This window comes from Aythya ferina, assembly GCF_964211825.1.
Source record: "Aythya ferina genome assembly, chromosome: 2".
Lineage (NCBI taxonomy): Eukaryota > Metazoa > Chordata > Aves > Anseriformes > Anatidae > Aythya > Aythya ferina.
In genome coordinates, this window is record NC_140297.1 from 78,430,989 (window position 1) to 78,454,612 (window position 23,624).

The following is a 23,624-nucleotide window of genomic DNA, read 5'->3' on the forward strand; positions in this document are numbered from 1 at the left end:
GATAAGATATGCATAAAAATAACTAACATGAGGTAAATTGAGTGAAAAACAGTCACTTTGTAGTGGGTTTACATGCAAGGTTTTGGTAGCAGGGGGGCCATAGGAGTGTTTTCTGTGAGAAGGATCTAGAAGCTGCCCCATGTTTGGTAAGGGCCCCACTGCTGACCTGAGCCAAGCCAATAAGCGATGTTGTTTTGCGCCTCTGTGAGAGCATATTTAAGACAGGGAAAAAAAACACTGTGCCACACAGCAGCTGGGAGAGTGAGAGGAGTGAGGAACAGCCTTGCAGGCACCAAGGTCGGTGAAGAAGGAAGGGCAGAGGTGCTCCAGTCGCCTGAACAGAAGTCCCCTGCGGCCTGTGGTGAAGACCATGGGCTGCAGGGGGACAACCTGCTTCACCATGTGAAACTCTGAGTCTCTGAAACGTGCTGCTGTTATCTTTTCACTCAGTGGAGAACACGGGTTATCTGCCACTGCAGACAGAAATTTCTGCTCCCTCCCTCCCTCCCTCCCTCCCTCCCTCCCTCCCTCCCTCCCTCCTTTCCTTCCTTCCTTCCTTCCTTCCTTCCTTCCTTCCTTCCTTCCTTCCTTCCTTCCTTCCTTCCTTCCTTCCTTCCTTCCTTCCTTCCTTCCTTCCTTCCTTCTGTCTTCTTTTCCCCTCAAGGAGTGATGACGTAGTCAAATGAAATTTTTAAAAAATTGTCTGCAATGGGTACTAGCTAAGCTACACAAGACTCCAGTTTTTGTATGAAGTTCATTTGTCCCTGTACTGTAGTATTGTAAAGCTTAATCAGTGCTTGACCTCTCCTTATAATAGCCTTGTCCCTTGAGATAGGATACGTAAGAAACTTTGTAAATTTTTGTTTAGATTGACAGGACATTCATCCTCCTGAATTATATTCTGTTGAAGAGAAGATGATGAATTAAATGAAATATATACATACTTGCTGCCTCTGTTATTAATGCACAGCTAGGATAGTCTATCATCTTCACTTTTTTACAGGAGATAAAAATGGTTGGAGACTCCCACAACATATTTCTTATTTGCAACTTAATATTTGCAACTTTCTTATTTACAACTCAATAAGCTTTTCTTCCTTTTTTTTTTTTCTTTTTTTTTTTTTTTTTTTTCTTTTCCCTTCTGTAACTGTTACTGAGCTAGTACTATTCCTTTCATTCATATATAAAGTACAGGAGAAATGTTGCATTTCAATTGTTTACTGAAGGAGATCAGTGCACATGTGCATAAGAGTCTTTCCATATGAATTTCATTGTTGCTCTGGTTTTAGGTAGAGTGTTTTCAGGTGATTTACAACTCCTACCCAGAGTGATGAGATCTAGTTTTAACAATAGATAACAGCTTTGATAAACACTGCTTGGAGAGCCAGGCAACCTGATGAACTCTGTGAGAAGATTATACAATTATTAGGTATCTCATCTTGGACTGAGGCAAACCATCATTATAGGTGCAAACCTATACTTTCAAGTTATATACAAAAACAAAACAAAAAACCATTGGGTTACATGTATAAAGGCTCACCTTGTCACAACTCCTTAGAAAGGAGCACAGAGGCACATTGACAAATCAGGGAAGCCCAATAACCCTGTCAGAGACATAAACTTCAGTTCCTCCTAGGGTTGTCCCTGACTTAATTTGTGTAGCCATCTGTGTATATGTGTAAGAACCATTTAAATCCTCACAGCTGATGATTTTATTGGACTCTCAGTACATTTCCTCCCTTCACCTTCTCGACCCCCATCCCACATGAGATCTCCTAACAGTACTCCATAACTGGACATGAATGGGGCTCTGTAAAAAGAACTAGAGAAGAGAAAATCTAAAGTTCATTAGAAATTTTAAGCTACAGGATAGACTCTATGATGTATTGCAGACAAATGGGAGATCGCTCTGCTAGCATTTATCATTGGTCAAGAGGTATGTGGCTGGGCAACACAATCTACCTTGCTTCACAGAAAAAAAAAAAAAAAAAGTTTTATTTTTGTTTTGTTTTGTTTTTATATTAAAGAGAAATGATCTGATATCTTCACATATCATGGAATTTAGAATGACCTGTACTCAAAAAGGGTGAAAGAAAAGTTTAATTTCAACCTATTTTCATGTCTTCTGGTGAGACAAAACAGACTTGTGCCAGGATACTGGAACAGAGTTTAGGCAACTCAGGTTCAGTTCCACGATCTAGAAGAAACTTCTTATAAGATCATAGGTGTGTTCACCTTGGAGTGGTTTTAATCCTTCTTGTGGGTGTTAGAAATTTAGGTTTCAGAGCTTTGTGGAAAGGCCATTTCTCTCAAGATTATTTTTCTGTTTGGGCAAAGATGTAATTTCATATTAGCAACTGCCTAACAAATGACAAAGTAAAAACTTGACATGGTGTTGTTATTCATTACCATATAAAACATATAAAACCTACATTTGGGAAAACTTGTGGTTACAGATTACATCTATTCTGTATTTTAGCAATTCTGTGTTTTGCACTGGTCTAAACACACTTCTCTCCTACCTTCCTCAAGCAGCTGTACCACCAGTTATGCTGCTATTTTGCCAGCATACTTACTTTGCCTACACGTGAGGATCATCTGTTCAGCCAGACATGCTGAACAGGGATTCCTGCAATACTCATGACTGCTGAAACAAGGCTGGCAGAAAGAAGTCTGTAGCATAGACCTGGCCTGAATCCCTTAAGCCATCTGGTGCTTGCTGGCTTTGTAATCCCAGATCATGCCAAGATTTATAACAAAAGTATTGTTGTTAGATAAAACAATTGACAATAATGACTTTTTGCACAGGAATGCAAAAATCTGAGAGAACAGTTACTTTCTGCTGACAGCTTCCTCCAGTCCCATCTGGTATGCTGCGTGCTCTGATTGAACCAATATACCATTAGAGGCAGTGACACATGCTAACAGTTGCTATAGCTGGTGATCCAAGTACAACCGGAAAAATCTTTCCTGTGTAGTAACTTCATTCCACTTGGATGTTTTCTATTCATCTGCCTGAAGATCTTTTCCCCTTCTGTATTTAAATACTTATTTACTTTTTTATTATTATTATTACTATTGACTGTATGATTGATTTAATTACAGCAGAGCATTAAGCAGGAACTTTGGTAGGATTTCAAATTGTAGACATTTTAAGTGAGTTACTTTGGTCATTGCTCCATTATATTATGGAAGGCTTTACACTGTTTCCAGGAACTATCCGGCTTAAGTGATTGTCTTTTGAGGAAAAAAATCTTTTTTTCTCTCTGTCTTTTTTTTTTTTTTTTAAATGATTTATTTTCTTTTCTTTCTTTTTTTTTTTTTTTTTTTTTTTTTTTCTTTTTTTCTTTTTTCTTTTTCTATTGAGATTACAGATGTTTTACAAAAAATGATATCTTCAGATATTCCTTAAGTGTTACTGGGTACATGACCTGGATAACAAATCAGTTTAATTTCTGTGATATTTATTCAGTCCTAGGTAAAAAGCCAGACATAATTCAAATTCTTTTCAGGATAATCTACTATGCTGCAAACTCTTCCTGATATCAATGAAAAAGGATTTTTATATTGCTACTTACTTGCCACTTCCTAATGAACTCCAGATACACTGAAGATCCCAATCTGTGACTTGTATTTAGGATTAGACCATTTGTTTCATATGCAAAAGGGCTGAAATTGCCTGACCTACTTTTATTAACTTTCTTTCTAACGTAACTGTAAGCAACTTTTCTCCTTTTTTTTTTTTCCTTCCCCCCCCCCCCACCCCCTTTCCACATCCAACCATTTATTTATAACTGCTGCAGGGCCACCATTTCTCAGAATATATAACAATGGGTGGTGTTTAATCAAAAAGTAGACAATAACAGGAACAAAGGCTTCAAAATCAAGATTTCTTGATAAAAGCCAGGTGAAAAATTCTGTCACAGCACACTATAAAATGTAGGTGTTCTACAGCTGGGATGTTTAATCAACATTGTACCATCGGCTGTATTTCTGCAGAGAGGCGGGCTTTTCTTGCAGTTGTGACAATAACCCCAAGGGCTGGCTAACTGCTGGGAAGTCATTTGTGCATTCTCTTCTCTTGTTTGCTCTCTGTGAATGTTTTTTGGGGTTCTTTATATATATATATATATATATATATATATATTATTTTATTTTTTTAAAGGAGAAGTAAGTGTGAAAGCTGTGCCTTAGCCTTGACAGGGACAGCTTTTTCTGTTACTCGCTGTATTGCACTGCAGAGAATCGTGTGTAGTTACTTCTTTTCTCTGGCCTCCAATTTTTCATTTCATCAGCTATGACGGACTTGATACCTGCAAACCCTGTGATTTCCAAACACCTTTTAAGACAGATAATTGCAGTAACTCAGAAAAGTTAGTCAAATCAAAACTTTCTGTCTGCCACAGCAAGATACCAAAGGGAAAAAGGGCTAAACCAAGAAAAATGGGTCTCTCTCACAGTGCAATCTTTCCTGTCAGGCATTTGTAAATTCCCCTTTTCTCAATTATCATTATTTCTGAGTTGGAGAAGAAACTTCACTTCATACAGTTGCTTTATCCTGGCCTCAGAGCATAGCTTTCTGTGCTTCAGAAAAGGAAAGAGTAAATGTTGGAGTTTTTCAGGAGAAGATTTTTTAGAAAAATGAATATAATAAAATAATTGTGTTTATATAGTTTTGTAGGTGTTTTAAGCATACATGTCCATTAACAAAGCAAAATAAACATATTGGTCTTTATTTTTGGACATCAAACCTTTGGTGACTTTAATGACTAAAGTAGTTGGTCATTGAAGTAGTTAACATCAGGATAACAAACATAATTGATCTTGACATACAATAAGATATATGATGGGACCACACTTTATGAAGTGAGGCTTTAAAGAATCACACAGTCACAGTGTAGTTGAGATTGTGAGGGACCTCTGGAGATCACCAGCTTTCCAGCTGGGTAGCTCCCAGCACCATGAGACTCTTCCTCTTTAGGTGCAGGAATCTGCATTTCTCCTTGTTGAACTTCCTGAGGTTCCTGTCAACCAATTTCTGCAGCCTGTTGAGGTCCCTCTGGATGGCAACACAGCTCTCTGGTATATCAGCCTCTCCTTTCAGGTTTGTGTCATCTGCAAACTTGCTGTGGCTACAGTCTGCCCCATCATCCAGATAATTAATGAAGATTTTGAACGTACACCTATGCCTATTTTAACCTCTACGTTTGTGTTTGTATTGAATGTGTTTATTTATTGTTCAGAGCCTATCACTCCTTTAAGAGCATAACTGCCCAGAATAGAAGGACACTGAAGAGGAATTATTGGCACTGTTTGTTTTTTTTTTTTTTTTTTTTTACCTTATGAAAACATGTGGCAACTGAAGTCTATTGCCTACTCACACATATATATAGAGAGAGAGTGTATTAATGTATGTTGCTACCATATAATATTTCTGTAATGGAAGACAGTTAAATCTTTTGTTTGCTTACTGTCTTTTCTGTTGTCTGTACTGTTGGTAACATTGAAGAAAACAAACTCCTTAAATATCCAGAAAAGAGAAGTACTTTGGGATGTACAGGAAGGCTTGAGCATGCCTCAAGGAAAAACAAAACAAAACAAACAAACAAACAAAAAACTAGCAATTTAGGTTCATTTATTTAATAATACTTTCTACTAAATATGACAAATTGATGAGTTAATTATTTAAAAAAAAAATCAACAAATTGCTACAGCCCTACCAGGTGATAACAGACATTGGATCTCAAAATAAGTTGTGATAAAACTAGTAGTCTATTGTACTTACAGCAGCAGTGTTTCTATCAAATTTTACCAGATGGTGGTTACCCGAAGGGGAAAAAATGAATATGTGGTATATAATCTTTTTTATCTACTGCACGGTACAGAATCAGAAATAAGCAGTTGGTTGGCAGCAGCTGAAACAGGAAAACCTGTTCTTTTCAATCCCTTTGCAGCATGTATTGTTTCAAATGTGAAACACCATAGTAAGAGTAAGAGAAAACACCATATTCACTGAGAAAACCCTATTGCACATTGCAAATTTATCTTTCTAAGCAATCCAACTGGAACTAATCTTTAGACTTGTTGTTGTTGTTGCTTTGTTGTGTGTGTATGTGATGTGTGGTTTTTTTTTGTGTTTTGTGTTTTTTTGTATGTTTTCTACTCAGTAGTTTAAATACTATTTTTATCAGAGTCTGAGCTTTAATTAAGAACAAATAGGAATTCTTGAATTCTAATTCATAAAAGTTTTAGAAAAATATAAACAGGAGAAACTCCAGACTGTGAAAGCAGTACAAATAGACTAATGCTCTTTAGTATTTATTTGAACTTTATGCCATGTTTTCTGCCTTATGAAGAATACTGAAAACTTAAAAATGAAAACTGAATGTTGCTTTGAATGCAGGAGAAAACAGAATCTCTAGAATGCCTTTTACCTGATATAACATTACTTTCTGATGAACATCCTTTATGGTATAGTGGAGAGTGGTAGAGAATGAGCTAATCTTGCCTAATTCAGAATCTGTACATTTATCACTGTTGTCAGTAGGAGGTTCGCTTAATTTACAACTGAAAAAGACTTTTTCCCTACACAGTGAAGATTTCAGCTGCAGAATGAGCATGCCCAAACAGAAGATAACCAAATGTCTGCATTCCATATATTTCAAGTTATATATTCATTAAGATATGCTACCATATATGTTACATATATTCACATAATTATCTACATTTAACACAATTGGGATTCATTCCAGGACAATTATATTAAGCAAAATTACACTGCTGGATGACCCCTCCAATGAACAGAAAAAGGCAAACACCTGTTCTCCTTTCCTGATCTTCCTTAGAGTGTTTGGTCTGATTAGCAGATCCTGCTACCTGCCTTTAAAGGAAAAATTTCTTTAAAATGTTTTGTCTCCCTCTGTGTTGAAATAGGTTACTGTGTTTCCCATTCCTAGACTCTCATGAGGATTAAATATTGATATATTTTACAACATTTATATGTAGCCTTCAGGAGACCTTGGGGTGTGCTGTGAGTCTTGCTGCCTACTGCAATACGAAGGCATGTGATTTGCTGCAAGGATGACCCAGTGTTTGCATGAGATCTGCTTATGAATAAAAGAAATCGGTGCAAAGTAAGACAGAAAGAGAAGACAGAACTCTAAAGAGTGAGTGTTACTCTACAGTCATTTTGGGAATTAAAGATATGGCCTTGCCTTTTATGCCCCTAATAATACTTATTTGGGGTTCAGGACAATGAAAAACACTATCTCCAGGCCAGAGGTCATAACTGATAAATATTTACCTTTCTTTCAAGGAGGAGAAATTTATGTATTAATGGAGATGAAACATCAATGTTATTCATTTTTTTTTCCTTAGGATTTGAGGATTATCACATATTTTAGAGCTTTCTACTCAGATGAGAGGTATGACTATATATATTTTTAAGTGTTGCCCTTCTAATTAAATAAATGAGTAGTTACATATGATGTTGAAAGAAAACATATGAAAAACAAACAAAACAAACCAACCAACCAACAGTAACGTTTACCAAGAAACTAATTCAATAAAGCAACTCCTTTCTTTGCCTGGAGAGATGATTCACACATGAAATGTATCCCATCCCTTAGCATATGCCTGCAAGAAACACAGTCATTGTGAATTGTAGTGAAATAATAAAATTATTTATTAAATAAAATAAAAATTATATAAATAAAATTCATATAAAAATATATAAAATATATAAAATTATATATTAGAAGGCTGTTATAGAAGGCTGTTATAGAAGGTTGTTATGACATTTCTAGAAAAACAAACAAACAAAACAACAACAACAAAACTGCTACAGTAATGATTTTTAAGGCCAACGGTGACCTTTAGCTAATCTACTCTGACCTCCTCAGTATCATAGGCCATGAAAATTGTTATGGTTTTAGGTTATGGAAAAAATGTGGTCAGTTCAAAAGACAATAAAAAGTTCTACATTAATGAACTACGAATAAGGTCAGTCACTTAAATTGGAGAATAGCTGTAAATACTGAAAATAAAATAAAATAATACCTTATCTAAAAAAATAAAAAATAAAAAAAAATGGAACACAGAATATAGGTTGTCAGCTTCTTCTCATAGTGACATATATCCTGATTTTGCACACCTTCAAGGACAAAGAATTTAAATTTAACTCACTTTAGCTTTTTTATATATCACATAAATTCATCCCATAGGGCTCTGAAATGTGCAAGTTTGTCTTATACTTTTTGTGTTTAGTGCTCATATTGTATGCAGCAACACTTATCTTACATGAATACTCAGACTAAGGAATGATAGTTTATGTATATCTATAAAATAAAGTTTGATGCATTAGAATGATAGAACCATAGATTCTATGGCTCCATGCAGGACCACCCAAAATCAGACCATATATCTGAGAGCTTTGTCCAAATGCTTCTTGAATTCTGTCAGGCTCAGTGCCATGACCTGTCTCAGTGCCTGACCACCTTCTAGGTGAAGAGCCTTTTCCTAACACACAGACTGACCCTCCCCTGTCCCAGCTGTTCCCTTGGGTCCCGTCACCCTTGGTAGCCTTCTAGACACTCTAATCATTTTATGATCTTTTTGTATTGTGATGCCCAGAACTGCACACAGAGCTCAAGGTGAGGCTTCAGCAGAGCAGAGTAGGTCTTGCAATGACTTCAGCCAGCTCTCTCAGTACCCTGGGATAAATCCCATCAGGCCCATAGACTTATATGCATCTAGGTGGAACAGAAAATCCCACACAAGTTCAGGGTTTGCTGAGAGATTAAGATTGCTGCAGTCACAGTCCTCCAACTGGACCTGGTGTCCCAGAGCTCATCATTGGCGTTGAAGACAGAGGCAAAGAAGTCATTAAATATCTTTGCTTTTTTGTGTCCCTGTTTGTGAGGTGACCATCATCATCAAGTAATGGACTAATGTTTTCTCTGATCCATCTTTTGCTGTATATATTAAAACAAAACAAACAAACAACAAACAAACAAACAAACAAAAAACACTTGTTGTCCCCACAGTACTGGTGAGCTTCAACTCTAATTAAGCTTTGGCCCCACAAATTTTCTCCCTACAAAGGTGAACTCCATCTCTGTAATCCTCCCATGTCATCTGACCTTGCTTCCTATAGCCATCTTTTCCTGCCTAAGCTCTAGAAGATGATCCTTGCTCAGCCAAGGCAACCTTCTGCACCACCTGCTTCACTTCTGTCATTTTGGAATTTACTTTTCCTGGACTCTTAAGAGGTGGTACTTAAAAATTGACCAGGATTGATGAATCCCAATGCTTTCAAGAGCAGTTTTCCAGGGACCTTGCTAACTAGTTTCTTGAGCAGCTTGGAGTCTGCCCTCCCCGTATCCAGGGTTGAAGTATTGGTTGTAGTTTTTCTACTATCACCAAAGATTTTAAACATAACTATTTCATGGTGTGAGAAACAAAGGTGCTTTTGAAATAGGAAGTGTTTTTGCAGTGTAAAATTCCACTAAACTTGCATATTCAAAAGTGATTGGTGCAAGAATGACAGTAGCAGAGCAGTGGGGAGTATGTTAAGAAGAAAAGGAGAAGGTCTCACAGTCCCAAAATAAGGAGGATAGCTAAGAAAAATAGGATGAGCAGTGTGAAATCAGTAAAAACAAAGATGATAGGCCGTCTAGACATGAGAGAGGAAGGAAAAAATAAGAAGAAAAAGAAAAGGAGAAATTAATGGTTGTTCAAGTAAAATTGTAGATATATGGAATAGAAGTTCGTTGAGTATGTTGTGCACCTGTAGTTCTCAGCCATTGAGGAAACAGGAGATATCAGGTGTCAGGTAATAGGGAATATAAGGTTATGATAACTTTTACTGTGTACTCCTGCTTGCAGGATGCCCACCGTTGCAATATTGAATAAAATAGTTTCACAGATGACCCTGTCTGGAAAAATTTAAATTTTTCTCTCAGTGATTGCCATGTCCAAGACAACCACCAGTTGCCACTTTACCCATGAGACCTCTTCTTTTCACAAGCAACAGATCTTTCTTTGGTACCTGTACCAAGAAAGAGCCATCAAGGTTTTTTAGGAATCTGCTGAACCTCTTTGTATCAGCTGTGCGACATTCCCACTCAACATCTGGCAAATTGAAATCCTGCATAAGGACAAGAACAGTTGATCTGAGGTATCTCTTAGATCCTTAAAGAATAATTTATTGGTGTCATTATCCTGGCTGGGTGGCCTGTAGTAGACTCCAGCAATTGTAACCCCTTTAAGGGTTTGCCCCTTAATCCTTACCCAGAGGCTCTCAACCCTGTCATCACCACCTGCAACCTCCATACAGCCCAGCCCCTCCACCTTCTAGCTCCTCTTGCTTGTTCCTCATGCTGTGCACATTGGTGTAGAAATATTTAAAATGTGCTTCATTGTACCTAGCATCTCATCGAGCAGTCTTCAGAATCTCACTAGCACAGAGTTCCTCTGATTTTGGCATGCTGTCCCATAGCTTATCACTGGTGGGCCTGTTTTTATCCTTTTCCCCCTTTTCCCTATTCAAACTGGATAGTTTAAAGCCCTATAAGTCTGCCCTGTTAAGTCCTGCACAAAAATCTTTTCCCTGCTCTGAGAAACATGCATCTCATCAGATGCCAGTAGGCCTGATGTTGTGTAGACCTTCCTATGATCAGAAACCCCAAATTCTGCCTGTGGCACCGGCCATTAAGTAGAATAATTGCTACATACATTACTTATGAAATCCTTTCAAGGTGGCTTGTACAAATAATAAAGTTCAATTTTTAACTGAATTTTCAGTTCTTTTTTTTTTTTTTTTTTTTTTTTTTCATTTATATTAATTATGATTGACTTTTCCCTATTGGGTAATGTTAATTTCATTGGTTTACAGAGAAACATCAGTCTAACAATTTCAGTTCATAACTTCCTCTATAACCAATTAGTGGACAATATTCCATCTGAGATTTTGAAGTTCTTGAAAAACAAGAAAAAAAATGTCTTTTAAACATTCCACAGATTTTTTACATATATTAAGGGAACAATAGAAGGATACAGATATTTAGGTAGTGACAAAAATACACATGAATGAATTCTCATATATATAAATCATAGTACATATGTTAGCTCTGAACTTCTGTATATATAATCTGCAGAGTCAGTAACATCAATTCAGTATTCAAAAGAAGCACAAACCAGTTCCTTTTTTCCCCTATTAAAGAAATGCATCATGGAAAGGCTATCAAAATCATGAAGCTTGAGTAAAAATTCATGCTGAATTTTGTCTTTTGTTTAGAAGTTTGTATTCAGTAGTTGTTTTATTTTGAAACTGATAATATTGTGAAAAAGTAACAATTGCTGATTCTGGACCTAAATTCTGTTAACAAGAATTCCTGATAATAATGTTCCCTGTAGTGGTATTTTTACCAACTTCCTCCTTCTTAAATTATTTGTTAATGCATAACTTAGTTTTCTGCAACAGCTTCTCTCCTTCTGCCTCCCAGTTAGAAAATGCATGACCTCACTGAGATTGAATGGCCAAATGCATGGCCTCTCCAAGGTTGAAATTGTATGGAGGATACAAATTGATGGGGCACACCTTTTTGTGTTCACCTGAACACATTACATCCCTTATTGGTTACTGCTGACAGAGCTCTGTGGTAGAGATGCTCGAAGTGCTGTGCTGCTGAGGCTGTGATTAATGGCAGTTATCAACTTGGACTCTCAAAGTGACATAAAACTGATGGTAATCAGAGTGTTTATCTAACCACTGATGTATGACACATAAAAAATGGGGAAAATGTTAATGCATGCTGAGCATCGTTAGTAGATTAAACTTTAAAAAGCATTTGTGGTGTATTATATCTTTTGATGCATTAATTATAGTCCTTTAAGCTCCTTTAATATGTCATTTGAATTTTTTTATCCCCATGTAAATGAGTGGCATTTCATAGCTTGACCTATTACTGTCTCAGAGGTTAAAAATGTACAGAGTGAACCAGGAAAGGCTGGAGCAGCTGCCTATAGGAAATAGGAAAGTTGTTGCAAAACTTCTCCCTTCACCCCACCTCTGTCATTTATCTCACCATAGTTGCTAACCTAGAAACATTTCTTTATGGCCCATTTTCACTTCCACTTAGGTGTCTGAGCTTGATTTTCCTTATACCTGCAGGCAAATCTATCTGATTTCAATTTTAATCAAGGATAAGGAGGAATTAAAAATAAAATAGATGGCTTAGCGTGCAAGGGAAAGGGATTTTTTCCTATTGATTTGCAAGATTAATTAAGAGCTTTGTAAAATAAAATGGAGCCGAACATAAATACAACAAAAATATCATCTGTAACTTTTTTGACTAATTGATTGGAAGATGAATTCAAAAAAAAACAGATAAATAATTCCCTGCAAAATCTATCATCATTCAACTAAAATAATCAAATACGCTAAATAGCAGATGTGCACTTGCTTTCCTCTGTTGAAGTATGTAACAAAATTTACATTCATTTCATTGGAATCAGAAGTGCGACAAGCTGCACAGCCAAAATTCTGGTTTTACTAGTCCAAAGGCTGGCAAAATAGTTATATTCTAAATCTAGATAGAAATTGAAACACAATAAAAACCTTTACTACTACAATTGATAGCCCAGTAAGCAGGCCAAATATCTTTGTCCTTGGCTATGTATAAAAAGAAATCTATAATATGATATCTGTAAAGATAAAGTTCCTTTACATTCAGTTGCTTGCTTCTGATCCAAGACAGTTTTGCCAGGAAACACTTTTTAGAAAAAATGGAGATTTCCATATCTGAGGAATCAGTCTTAGTGCTACCATGGAAACAAAGAGAATAAATCCCATGCAAGCTTTTAAAATGCATGTTGATGACAGCAGGGATAAAGGAAAAGTTAGAACAAACCAAAGTATTAACTACAAAGGCCTCAGGTATTATATCCAAAATGTCATTGAGTCCCTGCTCTTCTCACTTATTCTTCAATTTAATAAGACTTCATTAGTAAATTAGTAGGGCATTTCTGAATTTAAATACAACAGTCATAATGACTCCGCTGCTTTTTATCGTGTATTTGGGATTACATTATATTCTATATATATTCCATATAGATGTGGAATAATGGGTAGATTTTCAGAGACACACAACAACTAAGTACTTAAACATGAATGGTAACAGCTAACACTGTTAGCTGTTAGGCAGCTAGCTGTACTATGTACCCATGAACCCATGAACTCCTGTCCCTGAGCAATAATTTTTCCTTTATTTTTCAGCAAAGCTGTCTTTGTAGACAAGTGGTCTGGCATTACCTGTTGCATCTGCTGGGTCTGGGTTCAGGACCCCTTTCAGATTTCCCCTCTAGCAGCAGTCTGTCTCTTCCTGTTCAATGGCAGCGTTTTTTTTTTTTTTTTTTTTTTTTTTTTTTCCTGCAAGCAGCAAGCATTCTTTTTCAATGTCACCTGCTTTTCTTCTCCCTTCTCTAAGTGGCAGGCCAAAGAGAGGACCTGTTACCTACTGTAACCATTAGCAGCAGACCTTGACTGCTCAGCAGTCCTTAACACTCTGTTAGATCAGCAGGTAGCTTTTAGACACACACTGCCATATGAGCTGCCTTCTGGTAGTGTAATTGGGTCAGAAGGGAGCAAAACCAAAGCATTCTCCTGGTGGAAAAGTCATCACTTGTACAGCTAATGGAACTTGCACAGGGAATAAATCAGAATCAGGGTATGGGAGAGGGATGGGGCACTGCTGTCTGAATGGAAAGGTCATAAGTTTCTGGTGTACGTGATCACTCCAGAAGCATATTACCTGCCCCTGAGGTGAATATTAACTGGTGAACAAAACTGGGAGATGATTCATAGCTCACCCATAAATAATCAGTGCTCTTTGTGTCAGGCAGATCACAGGTGCAGGAGAGTACCTACTGCCTTCATGCACTCCCAAAACATCGTCATCAGAATGAACAGTGGAGGAAGCCAGGGCACTTCAAACACCTCGGTGTTTCTGAAGCCATACTTCCTTTCCTGACTGCTCTCTTGTTCACTGATGCAAGGAATCAGTGACTGCACATAGTGATAGCAAGTTGCATCTTTCCCTGTAACAAAACCAAAGATTTAGCCAACAGCTTGGTCTAGGGAGGCCTGTGTAGGTGTTAGAAAAGGTTTCAAAGAGCATTTCCACCTTGACACCCATTGCAGTGGACTGCATAGGTCATGTAACTCAGTAATGCTTAGCAGCATGACTTCCTTAGTGGGCAGGTATGATTTAAGTTATCCTGGACCACAGTCTGGTTTGATAGTCATTACATTAATTAATAAAACATTCATTAGTTGTATGTGGATTCTATGTAGACACATAATGGAGATTCTATAATTTGGGAAATGACAATAGAGAATTTTGTTGAAAGAGATTTCTGGGCCTTTTTTACTTGTCTCTTCTGTCTGCTGTCTGATACTGTTTTTACATAAAAATAATAATAAAAACAATAATAATTAAAAAAAAAAAAAAAAAACAACACTAAAAATAATTTAAATAGTTCTATTCCATTTGGAACCTCTATCAATCCAGAAGAAAATCAGAAAAATGTTAATCAGCTTATATAATAACATTCTCTATCCTCTATACCAACATCAGGCCAAATACATCTGTTTCATTTCATGAATGTTCATCTAGCATAGTCATAATATTTCCAAGAAATCCATGATAGGGTTTTTCTGCTATGAAGATTTTTATTTTTATTTTATCTAGTCTGAATAACTTTTGGTGCAGTTTAATCACATTTCTTCCTGTTCTATCCATCATAGACATGAAGAACCGTATATTTGTACAGGACCATTCAGGAAGACCTCAAAGGACTCCTCTTTTGAAGGAGTTGTGTATCTGAAAGCTCTTATGATGGCTTTTTTTCATCCCCTTCAACCTACTTTTTCCTAGACTAATTGGGTTGTGTTTTTTTTGTTTTGTTTTGTTTCTTTGTTTGTTTTGTCTTTCTACCTAAGTCACAGTTTCTCAGCTTTCTTGAATTCATTCTGGTACCTCTTATTCATTCTTATTCCTCTTCTCAGTACTCTCTTTAAGTAATCTATGTCTCTCCTGACCCAGGATTCCCAAAGCTGAACACAGTGTTCTCCCTTATGTCCCATGTCTTACAGTCTTCTGTAGTAGACCAAATTGTTTGCCTTCTGTTTTCCACAGACAATACCCTTGTTATTGTATCTGGGTATATTTTTTATTGTTGTTATTTGATTGTTTTTTGTTTGTTATAACATCACCTTCTTGATGTTTGCTCAGTGTTGTGACTTACTGGAACATCCAGTCCCTCTTCAAATGTATGACCACTTGTCCCACATCCAGTGTCTTTAGAGATGATTATTTCTACTTGCATTCTTTGTATGTTGCTTGAAGATATCTGCATTTCTTATTTATTTATTTATTTATTTATTTTTAATGTCATGATTTTACCCCATCTATGGGCCTCTCCTCTGTCTGTCTTACCCCTCATCTTTAAGTACTTAACCAGCTCCTTCCAACAGACCAGTGACAACCACACATAGATTGGTTTCCTCCAGTTTTTATACCAAGTTGTCACCAATGAGTAAAAAGAACTTGTTAGATGTTGCAGGAAGAATGGCTGAAAACATGAAAGACACCAGTATGGTCAGATCATGCTCTGTTTTATTACCAGAGTAGCCTGACTTTTACACAGAATCACAGAATCACAGAATTTCTAGGTTGGAAGAGATCATCGAGTCCAACCTCTGACCTAATGCTAACAGTCCCCACTAAACCATATCACTAAGCTCTACATCTAAACGTCTTTTAAAGACTTCCAGGGATGGTGACTTCACCACTTCCCTGGGCAGCCTGTTCCAATGCCTAACAACCCTTTCACAGAATCACAGAATCACAGAATCACAGAATCACAGAATTTCTAGGTTGGAAGAGACCTCAAGATCATCGAGTCCAACCTCTGACCTAACGCTATCAGTCCCCACTAAACCAGATCACTAAGCTCTACATCTAAACGTCTTTTGAAGACTTCCAGGGATGGTGACTCCACCACTTCCCTGGGCAGCCTGTTCCAGTGCCTCACAACCCTTTCAGTAAAGAAGTTCTTCCTAACATCCAACCTAAAACTCCCCTGGCGCAACTTAAGCCCATTCCCCCTTGTCCTGTCACCAGGCACATGGGAGAACAGACCAACCTCCACCTCTCTACAGCCTCCTTTAAGGTATCTGTAGAGTGCAATAAGGTCACCCCTGAGCCTCCTTTTCTCCAGCCTGAACAAGCCCAGCTCCCTCAGCCTCTCCTCATAGGACTTGTTCTCCAGGCACCTCACCAGCCTCATCGCCCTTCTCTGGACTCTCTCGAGCACCTCCATGTCCTCCTTGTAGCGAGGACCCGAAAACTGAACACAGTACTCGAGGTGCGGCCTCACCAGAGCCAAATACAGGAGGACGATCACCTCCCTAGCCCTGCTGGTCACACTGTTTCTTATGCAAGCCAGGATGCTGTTGGCCTTCTTGGCCACCTGAGCACACTGCTGGCTCACATTCAGCCAACTATCCACCATCACTCCCAGGTCCTTCTCTGCCTGGCAGCTCTCCAACCATTCCTCTCCCAGCCTGTAGCTCTGCTTGGGGTTATTGCACCCCAGGTGGAGGACCTGGCACTTGGCCTTGTTGAACTTCATGCAGTTGACCTCAGCCCATCGGTGCAGCCTATCCAGATCCTCCTGCAGAGCCTTCCTACCCTCAAGCAGATTGACACACGTGCCTAGCTGGGTGTCATCTGCAAACTTACTGAGGGTGCACTCAATCCCCTCATCCAGATCATCGATGAAGATATTAAAGAGGACCGGCCCCAGCACCGAGCCCTGGGGAATGCCACTAGTGACAGGCCTCCAACTGGACTTGACTCCATTTACCACAACTCTTTGGGCCCGGCTATCCAGCCAGTTTCTAACCCAACGAAGCGTGCGCCAGTCCAAGTCAAGAGCAGCCAGTTTCTTGAGGAGAATGCTGTGGGAGACGGTGTCAAAAGCCTTGCTGAACTCAAGGTAGACCACATCCACAACCTTTCCCTCATCCACCCAGCGTGTCACTTTGTCATAGAAGGAGATCAGTTTCGTCAAGCAGGACCTGCCTTTCATAAACCCATGCTGACTGGGCCTGATCGCCTGCTTGCCCTGCAAGTGTCACGTGATGACTCTCAAGAGAATCTGCTCCATGAGCTTCCGTGGCACTGAGGTCAAACTGACAGGCCTGTAGTTTCCCAGGTCTGCCCTCCGGCCCTTCTTGTAGATGGGCGTCATGTTTGCTAGCCGCCAGTCAACTGGGGCGGATAGTGTCTCACACAAGATTATTGGTCAAAAGCACTCAGACGAACAACTGCACAAAAACAACCCCACCTGCATGAAAACAACCCCCTTGTGATTAGCAGTCACATAGATCCCGTCCTTGAAGTCAGCTGCTGGCAACAATATTTTTCTAAATTCCTCAGTTGGGTGATGTAGGAACACTGTCATTGGAACTTCTCATAGTCTTCCTGGTAGCTTGGTTTGCTCAGCTGCAGCAAGCCATGGGATATTTGCTGTTTCAAAAATCCCTCAATGGTTAGATACCTTTTGTTCTTTATTTTCTCTTTCAACAGATGCTTCCATAGGTAAATCTCCTTTAACAAAGGAGAATAATCCAGGCATTTCTAAGATTTTTGAACTATCAGAACCTGTTTATAAGGGAAAGGAGAGATGTATGCTTTGGTATTCAAGCAAGAAGAATCCCTATCTAGTAGTGTTGGTAAGTAAAGGCCAGTTACCTCTTATACAGAGGTCTGTAATGTTTTATATTAATAACTTAAACTTCTGAACATATGCAATTTTTATAAAGACAACAGATAAATAAAATTCATGTTAATCTAACACAATTGGTATGGTTAATTAAACAAGATAAAAATATAGGTATGAATAAATATAAATACCCTGAACAAACATGATATTTATTTACCTTAAAGGTGGTCCTGTGGTTGCAAAACCTGCACATTCTGCTTCTTAATTAACACTACTATATTGTGCTGGAAAGCATTGGTAAGCCTTGCTCAGATGATTCTGGTTTCAAGGTTTATAGTAGATCCCCAGCATACTGCCAGCTGTGTTAGTGCCTTTTTCCTGCTTTCTCTACTTCTAACATCCTCTGCATATTGGACTTCAGAGTGAACAGTCACATCCTTGATACATAAAGGTGTATCTTCTCTCTTTTAACACTATCCTTCCCAAATAGCTCATGACATTTAATTTTGTATCACTTCCATGTGAATTGTCTCATTAAATTTCTGCTATTCTTACTAGATCACATTCTTATTCTGCATTAAAACTTTTAACACCTTATTTTTATTAGGTTTATTAGACACCAATACATATCGCAGGCAGAGGACCAGAGCTGAGTCTTACCCTAGTCTACTTTATGTTCTTTCTGTTATCTTGCCCACACTGTTTGGTTATTTTTCTGTTTGGTTAATTATTATGTATGCTTATCTAGGGGGTTTTGCTACCAGTCATCAGAAGCAAAGTTAAACTGTCTTATTAGAATTGCAATCTGAAGGGAAGAAGGTGAAGACAAATGAGAACTCTTCTTTTCCGTTCCTCTGAGCATCCTACAAGAATGGAGATAGTGATAAATTGAGATTGTAATTTCTCATATAGCATAGCCAACATAAAAAATAATCAAGGAACAATTTACCAAAGTAAGACGAGAGTCTAGGACTAATAAAATATTTCTTTATCTCCACATCATTATTCCCATCATTTACTAATCAAAAATAAAATATAAAAAAAATAAAAAAATAAAATCTCTTCGTTCAGAACTTTAGTTCCATTTTGATATTTTCTTTATGAGAATTTTCAGGTGAAAGGAGTTTTTTGTTTTGTTTTGTTTTGCTTTCCAGAAAAGTCTTACAATTGCCCTCCTGTGAAGCAAAGGGGAAAATAACACTCATTGTAACAAACATTTTGAAAAATATATATTGTTAGAAAATGTAACATTTAATGGAATAAATCAACTCACCTTATTCCACAGGAAAATAAAAATACATTTTTCACATATCACTAATAAAATCTAAGTGTTCTGCAGGATCTATGGACCTAACAAGAACACTGTTCAATCTCTCTTATGTTTAAAAAATTGGAAAACCTTAGCTTAATAAAACAAATTAAATTAAAATGTATCCTGTTATAATGTATCCTGTTATATCCTGTTACTTCAGGGTAAGAAAAAGTTAATGGTTAAAGTGGGGCAAACTAAATGAATGGAATCAAAATGTTGAAAAATTAGTCTTCCTGCATATAATGAAATAAAACTAAATGTAGGGGAAAGAAACAAATGAATAGTTGAAAGAGAATGACAGAATGTGACTGCAAGGGATTTTGTTTTCTTTCTTCCCTTTTATAAAGATAGTGTTTGAATTTTAAACTTGTTTTTTAATTTTGTTATCAGATACAATTTCTCTTAAAGGTCATTCTACTCTTTAATATTTAGTGCTTATATTAAAGGAAATACTTAAATAATGTGGGTTGTAATGTTCATTTGCAAGTAATATCTAAAATTGGCATATTTGGACAAATCAATTATTTCATGTGCATGTAAGATTGAACTGTAATCAGTTCCAAAACTACATTTTTAGCAACCATTTTCAAAGAAGCAGCTAATTATGGATTGTGAACTTTCCAAATGAGGCTCAATGCTATTAAAGAGATTTGGTAGATTAGTCTTTGAAGATATATTACTAGGGTGAAATTCTCATCAGATTTATCTAAATTAAAGTGTATCTGTGTTAGCAAGCCCAGAATTTGGTTTGCTATGTTTTCAAATATACTCAGCTTGTCTGCTTATCATTCTGAGTAAGAATTAATAGCTCAACCTATCCACGTAAATTATTCTCTAATATATTTTATAAATGTATTTTAAACTTATGTTTGTATACATAAAGAAATATGTTTATGAGTACACAATCAAATATATACAACATAACAAAATATTTAAAACTTTCTGTTGAAGTGTATTTTGTATTTGTATTTCTTATACTTGATATGACTTGCAAAATCAATGGCATAAATAAATACTGCAAAAATGTATTTGCCTTTTATCTTCTTACTGTAATATATCCTTATTTTTAAAAAATATTGTCATGGTGCAATTTCAGTAACACAGAGTTGCTGAGGTCACTAGAGCACTTTCTGTAAAGCTCATATTTTCACGTGTGTTTCATATTTGAATAGAATATCCTTTGTAATGAAGTACCCTACACTTCTTTTCAGTCCAGAAATGGACTTTAAAACTGAAGTTATTAGAGTTCCCATCTGGTTATCTTCAGTTTTGTAAAAGAAGCTAGCAGTCCTGTACATGAAAGTGTGGAAGTGTGGCTGTCAACTGGAAAGTAGTGTTAAAAAAAAAAAAAAATAAAAAATAAAAAATCAAGGGGCTAAGGTTGAAGTCTCTTGGTTCTTCCAGAACTAATTCCAGTTAACAAGGAAAAGGATATTTTGGTTCCCTCTGCTCTCTGCTTCTGCTCATCTCTCTCTCCTCGTTTTTTTTTGTTTTTTTTTTTTTTTTTTTTGCTATCGCATTTACTTCCCCATCCTGCCTTCTTAGGTAACTTTACTTTTTTAATTTGGTAGTATAATATGTGAAAACTTTGTATTAATTTATTGTTTTTTAATCCTGTTCAAGAAGCTCAAGCTTGAAATGTACCTCTTTTGAGGTACAGTGCTTGACTGCTAGTAACTGGAGGCATATCATTTTTAGGCATGTGTGTTCCTGTACATCTTGTTATATGCATTAAATCAGTATTATGCCAAAGAGGAAACATAAAACTACATGAATGCTAATAATACCTGTATATTTCCATTGCATTTAATTTTCTTTTATTTCATAATTCAACAGAACAGCAATAATATTTTTCTAAATCTTATGACTCGTTTTTAGCTCTAGACCAAAACTGGACCTTGAATTCTACTGTGTAGTGTTAGAGGGAGAGAAAAGTTATAGACAGCAAAGAGTGCAGACTTCTAAATATTACCTACAATTGCTTTCCCGTGTCATGATTTTACGACCCAATATTGTCCAGCCTGCCAGAACTAGGAAGGATCATCATCTCTCATTGCAAGGGAAGACACTCCACTTTCTAATATGATAAAGCATCCATTCAAAGTCAGATGGCTCATGAAATATTGAAACTTAAACCTGTCACTAATCTAGGACCTAATATTGACTATCCTGCACTACAGTGTAGTGTTCTTTCTCTTTATCCCTCACATATAGCCCTGGGCCCTGTTTGTATGGGTGGGTAATACATTTGCATTTGCAGAGGAAGGAAAAGACACCTTGTACTGGACTCTGAAATTTCTTTAAAAATTTTAGAAGTTAATTTGAACTAGTGCCTCTCTTTTGTTGTTATCTGGGATGAATACTGTATAGCTCCTTTTAAAATGGAACCATAAATTTTGACTTTTTGTTTTTGTTTTTGTTTCTCTCTCTACAGGATACAGCTATAGTTTTTTTTAAAAAGTAAATGATAAAAGGAGAAATCTTAAAGTCAGGAGTTCAGATGAGAGACAGTTTGTTAATTTAACAAGTTTATGCAAATCTGAAGAGGATCAGTTAGAAGCTTTTTTTTTTTTTTTTTTTTTTTTTTTTTTTTAAATTGTTATATTTAAATGATGACTAAATTAAAATATGCTGAAAGTAGCTCTGATAATTTATACATTATGAGCTTTAAAAGCTTTTCTGTTAAAAAAAAAAAAAAAAAAGTTTTCCATTCATGTCAGACAAAAAAAAAAAGAAAAAAGAACTGTATTCTGCTCCACTGATACAGTTGATAGTAATCAAAAACTCTCCTGTGTGCTTTCCAATACTTCACGTCCATCCAGTTAACACTAGACTCATGAACATAATCAAATAATCATTCTTAACCAGTGGTTTTAACCATTTACTGAATAAAGACACCACATATTAACAGATGTTCAGTTTGAACTACCTTTAAAGAGACATGACAACTTTAAGGCAAACCTGAATGATCTGGATAAGCAGGACAAAACAAGTGTTTGCTTTTCTGCTTAAAGAGAACAGTCTTTATATTTCAGTACCAATGTTATTATGTTTCAAAATATCCAAATTCATAAAAACTCAGGAGGATGATGTTGAGATTTTCTTTTGTATTTTTTTTTTCATCTCTCTGTGTCTCAAAGCTTTGTCTAAAAATGAGGCTAAAGATGCTTCTTTTCTAGACCTTCTTTCAACCATTAGATTACTCAAGAAAAGACAACAATTTTGACAATTCAAGCACAGTGAGGGTTTTGTACTCTAATTTCAATAAATTAATGTATCAGAAGTTAATGACAGCAGAGGTATTATGGTTCAGATGCAGACAGTATAATCTCTGGTACTGTCATTATATGGCAAATTTTATCTCCTCCAATACATATTAAATCACACAAATCTGAAAAGAATACAAAAATAAATTTTATTTATTTTAAATTTGTTAATGTATTTCTCAGCCTTCAGTTATTAAATACTTATATATTTTTCTGATGATATGGATGTAAATTAATAAAGATTAACCACCTAGCTGGCTAAAAGTGTGTTTAACCAGTAGACTTTTCATTATCTGTCATATTTAACAACATGTAAAAATCACCCAACCTTATTTCAGCCTATAAATCAATGTTTATATGTCTATACACTGGGTGCAGTATGAAAAAAGTTGCAGTTTTGCCAGACAAAAATCTGTGCTTTAAGGACATAGCCTCTACTGGAAACATTTTAGATAATAAATGACTGTCTGAAATTATGTTTTATCTAGCTACTATATGAAGTATTTGTCTTTCTAGAGAAGGAACTGGTTGTAGTTATATATTTGTACTAAAGAATTTCTAGATTGTGAGGAAAGAGGAAAAAAGAAGTGTAATTAAGTTTCCTCCTAAAGGCACTTTGTGAATGTAAAATGCCTATGCAAACTCTCTGCTTTCGAAGTACATGGCTCTAAATTGCTCATCTTCAGTTCTGAAAAAACAAATTTTCCTTCAATTCAAGCATAATTATCTTTTATTGCAACAAGATATGGGGGGCAAAAAGAAAATTGATGAGGGAAAGTGTAGTTGATAGTGAGGCACAAAATATGTTGGGAAAGGGTAACAGGAGCAGATGCAGGATGTAGCTGAAATGAAATGGGGAAATGGCTAAAGGTTAAACAGCACTAACAGCAGGAGGAGCAGGAACTTGAACCTGCTCTGTGCAACATCCCAGACTTTGTTCCCTCAGCTCGGGTAGGAAGATATCCCCCCAAAGCTTCTGACTCCTTTTGACCCTTCCTTTTGCCCAAACATATCTTCTTTGTTATCAGCAGCTTGTTAGCTCCCCTTCCTCTCCTTGTACAGACAAAACTGTTCCAAATGTCACTTCAGCTAAAGCAGAGAAAATTTTGTCAGCTCTACGTTTCATTTTTTTCATCTCTTTTTTCATCTCTTTTTTTCATCTCTTTATATTCAACATCTCAGGTGTACCTAACGTAGTGGGGGAAGAAAAGTTATGGAGGTGTTTGATTTTCAAGTGATGGGCTCTAATGATTTGC